We start from the raw sequence: 12,326 nt of genomic DNA on the forward strand, positions 1-12,326 counted from the left end.
CATGCTGTTAAGTGCTTAATAAATCCTACAAGCACATGTTGTGCTAGAGCAGTGGCATATTAATAAACTTTATGAAAGATGAATGCTCATTTACATTGTAAAGCAGCCTTCTTCAGCCTGGTGCTCGCCAGATGTTTTGGAACAACACTGCCACAATCTCTAAGAGGGAATAGCTTGGCCTTGAGACAGCTGAGAGAGAGAGAGAGAGAGAGAGAGAGAGAGAGAGAGAGAGAGAGAGAGAGAGAGAGAGAGAGAGAGAGAGAGAGAGAGAGAGAGAGAGAGAGAGATGTGACTTGTAGTCCAAACTACTGAGGGAAGCTGCTTTAAAGCAAGAAAGGAAGACCATATTCCTTTCCTGGGTATCTTTTTCTATGGAGCCTCCTTTAGGTTCAGAGTCTCCATGTGAATGAAAATTAGAACCTTTTTCAAAGCAGGTGGTCAATTGCTATTACATCAGTGTGACTCAAACATCAGGCCAGCAATTAAGCCAAGAAATAAGCTGCCCCATACCGAAAGCTGCCTTGAATAAGCTGCTCTATATTAGAAAACTGCCTTCCGCTGAGTTTCCTTCACCTCCTTTTGTGGACCCTGATTGTTATAAACTGTCCCGAATGTTAAACAGAATTCCTCACACTCCACCTCCCGCACAGATTAAATTTGAGTCCATCTGTATACCAACTGTGCACAGAGAACATTGTAAGTTTTTCTCCTGGCCAAGATAATGGTGGAGAGAGCCATGTGGGTGGAGTCAGCCTAGAACTTAAGTGTTACTTCATTGATAAGCTGCCATGTGGGAGCAGCTGGCCACAGATGCCTGCAGCTCTGACGGGAACATCTTCTGTCCTTAACTGTGAGAAATCTGTTTTTTTGGACACAAGAACAATTTAGAGAGCTGAACCTAGGAGGTTGCTCCAAGTTCTCTTCTTTGGCCTCTATGTCAGATATGGGGAAAACAGATATGCTAGTCACTTAGATTAATAATGATAGCAATTGTTTTTTGCTGGATTATGGAACATTGTGCCCCCCCATGGTGAGATATGCACCCACCCTTCTGACCTTCTGTAAGGGCCTAAAAAAATCTGGCTCTGCTAGTTGGCTTGTGGACCCAACAAGGGAGCATCATGCTGGAGGTGGCGGACAGATTAAGACAAGACCCCACCTCCCCCTATGTGCATCCTACTCCTTCCCTCCCCATCTTTTAATTGTAAATTATTGCTCTTGTGATTATTTATTGCTTCAATATTTTATTGGCTTTTAATGTTTGTAAGCCGCCCAGAGTTGCATCTTGGCAAGATGGGCACCAAACAAGTCTAATAAATAAAATAAACTGTTTATTTTTTTTTATTTTTATGCCATTCTAATGCACCATGCATAGAGAAAAAGTGAGGCTTCCTTCAGATTGAACAAAACAACTTCATGAACACATCTCTGTAGTCTTTTGTCAACAACAACACTACCGTGTTCTGTTGTTTAATTTCTTAGCCTAGTCTACAGCCTGGATATTCCCAGGAGGTCTTTCAGCTCAGTACTCAAAACTCTCAATCCTCCTTAGCTTTTGAGCTCAAAGAGGCTGGCACAATAATAATGCCCCTTGCTGAGATACAGATAGGAAAGCAGGGCAAACATGGAAACAGGACATAAAGCAGCTGAAGCCATGCATATTTAGCCCAAAGTCTCAGGACTTTGATCTATTACAAATCAATTTTTGTTACTGCAGTGACTATTTATTATCTATTCAATTTTTATCCTGCCACAGTCTCATGTCCCTTTGCTGTTACTGTTTACAGTAAAAATAATGACAACTAAAAATAAAAAATATGTAATCCAAATTGTCATAACAAAACCAATGTAGGAGAAAAAAAATATAAGAACAATAGGAGGTGTTCCTAAAGACTCTTTGGAAAAGTTCCATTTTTGATAAATTTAATAGCAATCAATAGAAGGCTATGCAGTTGTTTCATAACGAAATGCAGTGGTTTTAGTTTTACTGTTTTTGTTTTTGCAGTTGTTATTGCTTTGTACGTCATTCTAAGCTCCTTTAGAAGGATCAGTGACGTATTATGTTCATCATCACTTAATGGATCAATGATCTCTAGGAAACAAAGATGCCCGTCTGGTTTCTGGATGCTTTAAAAAAGGCAAGCACTTCCGCAAATATATATCCAATCAAAATATTTTTTAAAGAAATGGCTGTGTTTTTCTATGTCATAAGGTTTGTTTGTTTGTTTGAAAATTACAGAATGTACTTTTATAACTGTCTGAATTTTACACTTTTTTAAAAAAAATGTTCTTAACACACACAGGGATTTAGGGAAAGAATGGAGTAATGAATCTGGTTTGCCACCAGACAGTTGACTCACAGTCAAATGGTGATCTAAGCTTCCTTGGCTTATTGAAGCTATTGGTTTTATACTCATTTTGTTGAAGTTAGAATAGAGATTCTGACATTCAGAACTTGGTTGGCCTGCACTATTTTTGTAGAATAGTACAGACATTTGACACTGTGTCTCAGATGAACATAGTAAAAGTCTCTGTGTATATGAGGACTGGATGCCTGTAGTTCTGGGTTTCAGGGAAGTGTATCTGGCCCATTGAGTCAGCAACCTAATCCTAGCTTTGGCTGCAACCTGATTTTTTTAAAAAACAAAAAACAAAAACATGAGTGATTAATCCTATGAGTTGTAGTTGGTTGGCTTAATAATCAATTAGATTTACACAAATCTGCACACAGGTAAAACCAAGATTTCTGAAGCAAGATCTATGCTGCCTTCTTTAAACCACAGGGATTCCCTCAGTGAGGAGGAACGTGGAGAATGACTTTAAGTTCATTCTTTAGTTTCCTGTTTTCATTCTTTGTTCTTTTAAACTCTGTCTTGTACTGTAAGTGGAATTGTTTTTTATAAATGGAATTAAAAAAGTAAAGGTAAAGGTTCCCCACACACATGCGTGCTAGTCATTTCCAACTCTAGGGGTCGGTGCTCATCTCTGTTTCAAAGCCAAAGAGCCAGCGCTTGTCCGAGGATGTCTCCATGATCATGTGGCCGGCATGACTAGACGCCAAAGGCGCACGGAACGCTGTTACCTTCCCACTGTAGCGGTCCCTATTTTTCTACTTGCATTTTTATGTGCTTTCGAACTGCTAGGTTGGCAGAAGCTGGGACGAGTAACAGGCGCTCACTCTGTTACGCGGCACTCGGGATTCGACCCACCAAACTGCCGACCTTCAGATCGACAAGCTCAGCGTCCTAACCCACTGAGCCACCGCGTCCCTATAAATGGAATTACTATCACCTAAAAACAGATTGATAGTTTCAATTGATTGTTTCAAGCCAGTTTCAATTCTTGATGACTACGTAGATATTCTCCAGGAGAGTCTAACCTGATGCTTCAGTTCTTCTAATGGTGCAATTGACTCCACCCACCTTCCTGCTAGTCTTCCTCTTCTTCCCTTCCACCTTTCCCCACATTACAGCCTTCACCAGAGAGGCAGGTCTTCACATTATGTATCCAAAGTAGGATAATTTGAGCCTGTGCTACGAGTAAAAATTCTGCAAGTCTCTTGCTAGGTTTTCAACTCTAAAACTGTAAGGACTATTCTGCAGAATTTATTCAATGCAGGGATAGGAAATTTGCAGGGTTCCCTCTTTGCAGGCAACAATTGTTTAGTAACATCTGAAGAGAAGGTTATCTGTTCCAGTTCCTTATTTTTTTCCATAAAGTAACTTTATAAATCTTCCAGTGCTCCTCTTCTCACTTTGTCCTTGAGGTTTTTATTTCAACCCTCTATTCATTAGGTAATTTATAACGTCTGCTACCTGAATTAGCTCTGAAGGTGAAAAAACTGCACACACACTTTCTATAGTGCTTTTGCTTATATGGTCCCTCAGTGAACCATGATACAAGTTAATAAAATGTTTAAAAACAAGTTTCAGTAGAAAGACACTCTACTACTGTAAATCAGCCAGAGTCAAGCAACACCAGAAAACAGGAGTTTCTGCATTTAAACTTTAAATAAGAAGAACTGCATAAGAACTACATGTAGTTTTACATTACTTCAATTATGAATCCTGGTGCAATTGTTTCCACAGAGGAAACACATCAGAGTCAAGGATGGATCCACCACAATGCTCACTGCTTGTATTTTGAAGCAGTTTTATCTGGGTAGGGAAGTGCAAGATTTACTGAAGGAGTGTTTTATAGCACAGCTTTACATAATATGTGCACACAGGGAATCCAGGATAGACTATAAACACTTCTGTTTGTCTTTATACATAAATTACAGAGATGCTGTAATTATTCCCAGGAAAATAAGTAAGTATTGAGAAAATGTAGGAACGAGGGTGCTATTCAGTTAACTCTAAGCACTGTCATGGCTCTGTAGCAAATCTCAAGTAGTCTTCGTGAACCTCTTCAAAATAGGTGCTTTTAGACCAGGGGTGTCAAATTGCTGGCCCATGGGCCAGATGTGTCATGGCAAAACCATGCCCACCCCATTGCCGGCAATGGCAAAAAAGTCACGATATATTGCAACACATCATGTGACGTGGTGAGTTTGACACCCCTATTTTAGACCAACAGGTTTTTGATTACTCATATAGCCTGTGTATTAATCACAATTGGTAGTTTTCAAAATATTATATAAATGGAACAAATTCCATGCTCTTTTACTTTTGCTAAAATGTAGGAAATTGGGGAAGCAAAACTTGTGAGGAAGGTTGCAGGTCATTTACTTGAATTCCTCCTTGAAGCAATGCAGAAAGTGGGTTGAATAGCCTAGAGCATTTTACTATTGATGCTCATTGGTGGAATAAAGGCAAACTTTAAATGCATTTTTGCCTATATTTTATTATATATACTTTAATGTACTTTCCAGTTCTGTTGTATGGTTATTTATTTATTAATATCTGAGGTTCTCTGAATGACCAAATCATAACATAAGAGTGCAGTTAACATAATGCATTAGATTAGCTATAATGGGGTTGGGTACTTTGTGGTTCAATGTCTTGTGGGAATCATGTAGTCATCTTGTAGGAACTGGGCTCCCACATCAATATAAAAATGATCCCCTTCCAGTCCTATAATTATGAGACCCTTTCTGGTCCTGTAATATAATATAATTTATATATTCATTTGGATAAAACATGACATGCAATGATAGCAATTGTGTCTGGATGATCTCTGAGTATTAAGCAGACTTCTAACAGAAAATATTTGCTTTCCAACTCATGGAGGGCTAATGGCAGAGGTCTTCAAACTTGGCCCTTTTATGACTTGTGGACTTCAACTCCCAGAATTCCTCAGCCAGGCATGCTGAGTTTGAAGACCCCTGGCTAATGGAGAAAAAAGAGGCAAAAGGTTGCAGGCGCATCTTTGCTTTTGTTCTCATGATTCAGCTTCTGTGGAAAGTTTGACAGCTTGCCCAAGGAGGGTTTAAGATCCAACCAGCTAAAATATAAAGCAAAAAATAGAATGAAAACCTATGAAGAAACAGGAATTTTCAGTAGCCTCTTCATTCCTTACTATTTTTTTAAACAATCTTTTATTAATTTTTTATAATCACAAATCCTTAATATTTCATAAGCAACATGTTGTCTGGATTCCAATATTCCAATAATACATGTTAAACTCCTTTCTCTCTACCTTAGAAGCCTCTTCATTCCTTACTATTGATCAAACAAGGAAGAAGATGATCAGGTCTATCCAGGTAATTGGCATGCTGCACGACAGGGATGACTTGCAAGTTAATGTTCAGAAAAGTTCAGAGTGGTTAATTATAAAACAGCACTGCTAGCAATGGGATATAGCTGAAAACAATTAACTCACAAACTAATAAACTCTAGATAATTTTGCATTCTTTTGACCTATTTTGCAGAGACTCTCTAAGGTTTTCTGGCTAGCAGGAGAGATTTAATGGTTGGGTTGAAACATCATATTAAACCATAACTTCATTTAACCCTGATTTATTAAACAACTCATAAACAACTTAGCGCAAGAATCTGCCCCTACACAGAGCATAAAATGAAACATATAGTAGTATTTCCAACCAGTGTCATATTCAGCTTGAATTTCTCAGGAATTAGGATGGATATGGGGAGGACTATCATATCTGGGGTATAAAAATCTAGATGTTGGCCAAGTGGCAGAAAACACCTTCTCTTGTGAAAGCTGGTTTTCATATTGATACGGTAATGCTCTTAATGTTAAAGAGTAGATTCAGGTAAGACTTTCCTTATCAAACTTTGAAAGGTTTTTATGTATTAAAAATGATGGATAGATGATATAGATAGATAGATAGATAGATAGATAGATAGATAGATAGATAGATAGATAGATAGATAGATAGATAGATCCCTTGTATCCAAAGCATGTGAGAAAGAAAACATGGCTATGACCCTAGATACACATTTCACATCAAGACTGTTAGAGTTCTCATTGGAATTCTTGTGTTGTTACTATAATCTTTTTTTTAAATTTAGTAATCTAAGCACAGAGAGATGTATTCCTAGGACTGATATCTGACCAGTCCTGGTTACAGCCTGAAAAGCCTAACATCTGTAACTGTTTCTGCAGCCCAGAAATGAAAAAAAAGCTAAGCTGCATCTGGAGAACACCAATTTGTATAAAATATGAAACTTCATACCAATTGGTGAGCAACAGCCCATGATAATGAATGCAATTAGAAAGGCTTCTAGTTGACATGAAATGGTTAATGGTGCACTGCATCTTATTCGGTGTTTATTTTTCATAAATAAAGATGGTGCCTTCTAATTTTACCAGAAGGTAAACCATCAGAGATAAAAGGGACACATTTGCTGAGATAGGTACATTTAGTTGAACTTTAGATCTATCCATATGTGCTATACAGTACTTGCATGTAAAACTGTAATCCAGGGTATACATCCCTATCTAATATAGAAGGCAGTGGAATTATTTGTAGTACTACATGTACTACTGTAGTACATGTAGTACTACAACATGTGTAGTATTCTGATCCAAGGGCTCTTTATGTAATCAGTTTTCATTCATATGATTCATCTAGTCTTCCAGAATAGAAATTTATAATGTGACACATGACTGCTTCAGCAATATAAAACCTGTCTGCCTTGTAAATTTCTCACCACAGTGAGGGCTGGGTTGGTGTTGCTATAAATGACTAAGAGTCCTGTGGGATCCTATAAACAAACAAGGATGAACTGGCTTTATGTACTTTGTCAGCTGCAAAGTACATTATCCTAAAGTAAGGATGAAAATGAGTTCAATTCCTGTAGTTGGGTATTTATTTATTTATTCAATTTATATACTGTAAATGCCCATACATGATTCTCACACAATTAAAAACAAAAAACAGTCTTGAATAAACAGTTAAAATGAAAACCCATTAGAAGAACCAATTAGAACAGTTTAAAATTTCAATTAGAATGGAGCTGGAAGGGATCTTGAAGGTCTTCTAGTCCAACCCCCCGCATACCATTTCAGGCAGGAGACTGTCCAGTCTTTTCTTTAAAACCTTCAGTGATGAAGCACCTAGAACTTCTGAAGGCAGGCTGTTTCACTGGTTAATTTGTCCTCACTGAAAAAGACATTGTTTCTTGTCTTGCCTTCTGATGCTTTGGAAAATAAGTTGACACCCCCCCCCCACTTCTTTGTGGCAGCCCCTCAGATACTGGAATACTGCCAACATGTCTTCCCTGGTCCTTCTTTTTTTTTTCTAGACTGGTGATACCCAATTCCTACAACCATTCTTCATATTTTTGTATCCAAGCCTTTAACCATCTTAGTTGCCCTTCTTTGCACTTTTCCCAAAGTCTCAACATCTTTTTTTGTAATGTGGTGGCCAAAACCGGTCACCACATTACATTAATTTCTGGAACGCTACAGTCCATACAATTACTTACAATAGAATCAATTGACAGCCTTAATGCTGCCACTGGATCCCCAGAACCAATGATACAACCATGTCTTAAGAAATGTCCAAAAGTCCAACAGGGTCAGTCCAACCTCAGAAGAACGATGTTCCAAAGGGCAGGTGCTGTGACAGATACAAAAGCTATCCTGCTGGGTCACATCAGAAGTTATTTCTTGGTAGGCTCATAAAATGCTTTCTTACCAGACCTGGTGGAGTGGGGTGAGTAGATGTAACCAGGGAGACATTGTCTCTCAGGTAACCTGTAGGGCTTTATAGGTTATTACCAGCATCTCAAACCGAACCTGGAAGCAAACTAGCAACCAATCTTGGCAAGATTTCAGAAGTGCTTTGCCATTGCCTCTTTCCTAGAGCTGAGGGAGAATGACTGGCTCAAGGTCACTCAGTTGGCTTTTTGCCCAAGGTAGGGCTGGAACTTGTAATCTCCTCATATCTAGCCTTAACCACTACACCAAACTGGTTCTCCACACTGGCATCTCACAAAGCAGAGGTCTAGTGTTTGCTGATTGAAAAGCACCCATAACAGCCTATGCTGCTCATTTCACAAATCTCTGCCATTCTTTTGGCAAAGAACAGGAACTGGGAAGCTTCTTCAAATTTTGCATTTAACTGATAGTCCTAGGGTCTCCAGATAGTTCCTCATCCAAGCCCTAATCAGGTTTGACCTGTCCAAGCTTCTCAGGCCATTAAATATAAACATGCTGCTGTACTACCATACTTACAGTATCAGGGAAAATTGGCAATATTAAATGCTTGATTACCAGTGATTTAACCAGCTCAAACACTCAGTGAAAATGTTCCCAAGCTCTTTCATTTAAAGATGTGTATTTCACAGCACTCTAGAAGCACTTCTTTAACTTCCTCCCAACCCAAATGCTTCAGAATCCTGTGAGTCACATTTTGAATAACATTTTCTTTAAAAGTAATAAAGATAATATTAGAGGTAATAAAGATTTAAGATTTCCCAAAGAACTAATTCAAATATTTCAAATATCTGGGCAGTAATTTCAGAATATAATAAAGTAGCCACCATATTATAATTTATTATTTATTTATTTAAAGGACTTGCATGGCCACTCATCTTAGGAAATATGACCCTGGGCTGCTCACAACAATTATATAAAACCAAATAGCATAGAAACAATAAAAAACAAAAAAGCAATAAATGCAAAAACAGGAATCTATCCACTCTCTGTGATGCAGTCAATACTATTACCTTCCAGCTCCAATCTCATCCTATGCTGTAACTCGGGGAACACCCCCCCCCAGCTCTTTACAGCCTTCAAGAAGACTAAGAAGGGCCTTAAGGAATGGGTATTGATAGGGCACAGAAAAGTCATGATTCCTCACCCCCATGAAATGATAAATTTTAAGAGAAGGAACCTGGAGCATGCCTCTTCTGTGAAATGGGAAGATAACTTTAGGGAACACTGATAATACTGTGCCATGTCGGACTTTAAAGATAATAACCAGCACTTTCAATTGCACCTGAAAAAAACTGAGAGCCTGTGCAATAGACATGCAACATGGGTGGACCTAGGAGCACCCAACACTGCATCAGCCACCACATTGAGGACCAGTGGTGAGGGTAGTCCCATGAGTACCCTCCTCCTTGGTCATGCACTGCAGGAAGTCCAAACAGAAAGTGACCAAGGCATGAGTGACCATGAACAAGATCTCACAGTGGCCTCCACTGATGGGAAGTTGAATCTGTGTGCCCCCTTCTGCAAAGAGACAATAACATTCCTTGGAACTAAGTGTATACCAACCACTGGGAGGCCTTGACAAACCAAGAGGGCATAGGTTCAGAATACAGATGATTGAGCTCAGAGCTACGAGAACCCTGCCCACTTTTTCAAGCTCAACCAGTTCAGATTCCTTCCAAGTAACAAGACTGATATGTCTCAGTCACTTCAAAGGATCTGACCAGCCAAAATTCTGAGTGAAGTTGAGCAACTGTATCTAACAGATGCTGAAAATATTTCTCATAGTGGCCTCTGCACCCAGGAGGCACTTGATCACCAAAAACGGGACCGTTGGTCAGCTATCTTAGACATAATCAAGGCAGAGAAATAGGTTCACTTTGTCATCCTTGTTGTTGCAAGGTAAGTCCTAAAAAGGTTCTTACCTTGCTCGATGGACTTCACATTTTATCTTCCATCAGAAGCACCAGGACATCTCAAGAGTTATTTCTTCTCTCATAGCTCCTTGGTAAACTATGGTGTTGTATGAGAATCTGAAAAAGGGTTAGCAACTCCAGGATCTCTGCCATGTGATCATTCCAATCTGTGACATGGGCCTTTGCTGAACTGTACCCAAGAGTTTTAGAAAAATCCCCAAGCTCCCTCCGAGACCATCATTAACTGATGTAAATTTCCCAAAGGCGCTTTTCCAAAAGGCAACTGGACTGTCTTGGTTTTCTCTTTGAAAACATTTCATTTCCCATCCAATAAACTTCTCTGGTTCTGACTGAATGGTAGGTAATGGAAGGATTTATATTCTTTGCAATTATCTGGTCATTAGCACTCTTGGGGTTGATTCTCACCTCTCAGAGAGTTGTTGAAGCCACTTGGAGGAGGCTTATCTGTATTCTTAGAGTCACCTGAATCAGAGTGTGAGTAGGTGTAGAACCTTCTTGGGACTGCTGAAAGGACTGTGTTATAGACAGGAGATTGTTGTTGTTGTTAGCTGCGAAGTCGTGTCCGACCCATCGCGACCCTATGGACAACGTTCCTCCAGGCCTTCCTGTCCTCTACCATCTTCTGGAGTCCATTTAAGCTCATGCCTACTGCTTCAGTGACTCCATCCAGCCACCTCATTCTCTGTCGTCCCCTTCTTCTATTGCCCTCGATCTTTCCCAGCATTAGGCTCTTCTCCAGTGAGTCCTTCCTTCTCATTAGGTGGCCAAAGTATTTGAGTTTTAGCTTCAGGATCTGGCCTTCTAAAGAGCAGTCAGGATTGATCTCCTCTAGGACTGACCGGTTTGATCGCCTTGCAGTCCAAGGGACTCGCAGGAGTCTTCTCCAGCACCACAGTTCAAAGGCCTCAATTCTTTGGCGCTCAGCCTTTCTTATGGTCCAACTTTCACTGCCATACATTGCAACTGGGAAGACCATAGCATTGACTATACGCACTTTTGTTGACAGGGTGATGTCTCTGCTTTTTAGTGTGCTGTCTAGATTTGCCATGGCTTTTCTCCCCAGGAGCAAGCGTCTTTTAATTTCTTGGCTACAGTCCCCATCTGCAGTGATCTTGGAGCCCAGGAAAATAAAATCTGTCACTACTTCCATTTCTTCCCCATCTATTTGCCAGGAATTGAGAGGGCCAGATGCCATGATCTTGGTTTTCTTAATGTTAAGTTTCAACCCAAGTTTTGCACTCTCCTTCTTCACCCGCAACGAGAGGCTCTTTAGTTCTTCTTCACTTTCTGCCATTAGAGTGGTATCATCTGCGTATCTTAGGTTGTTGATATTTCTTCCGGCAATCTTAATTCCAACTTTTGATTCATCTAGCCCTGCCTTTCTCATGATGTGCTCTGCATATAAGTTAAATAGGCAGGGCGACAGTATACAGCCTTGCCGGACTCCTTTCCCAATTTTGAACCAATCAGTGGTTCCGTGTCCAGTTCTCACTGTTGCTTCTTGACCCGCATATAGGTTTCTCAAGAGACAAATAAGATGGTCTGGTACTCCCATCTCTTTAAGAACTTGCCACAGTTTGTTATGATCCACACAATCAAAGGCTTTAGCATAGTCAATGAAGCAGAAGTAGATGTTTTTCTGGAACTCCCTAGCTTTCTCCATGATCCAGCGTATGTTGGCAATTTGATCTCTAGTTCCTCTGCCTCTTCGAAATCCTGCCTGTACTTCTGGTAGTTCTCGATCCACATACTGCTGAAGTCTAGCTTGTAGGATTTTAAGCATAACTTTACTAGCATGAGAAATGAGTGCAATGGTGCAATAGTTTGAACATTCTTTGGCACTGCCTTTCTTTGGAATTGGAATGTAAACTGATCTTTTCCAATCCTGTGGCCACAGTTGAGTTTTCCAAATTTGCTGGCAAATTGAGTGTAGCACTTTTACTGCACTGTCTTTTAAGATTTTGAATAGCTCAGCTGGAATACTGTCACCTCCACTAGCTTTGTTGTTGCTCAGCTTTTCTAAGGCCCACTTCACTTCACATTCTAGGATGTCTGGCTCGAGGTCAGTGACCACCTCATTGTGATTATCAGGGACGTTAAGCTCATTCTTGTATAGTTCTTCTGTGTAATTTTGCCACTTCTTCTTAATCTCTTCTGCCTCTGTTAGGTCCCTGCCATTTTGGTCCTTTATCATGCCCATTTTTGCATTAAACGTTCCCTTCATCTCTCCAATTTTCTTGAAAAGATCTCTGGTCCTCCCTA

The sequence above is a fragment of the Vipera ursinii genome (assembly GCF_947247035.1).
Source record: "Vipera ursinii genome assembly, chromosome: 2".
NCBI lineage: Eukaryota > Metazoa > Chordata > Lepidosauria > Squamata > Viperidae > Vipera > Vipera ursinii.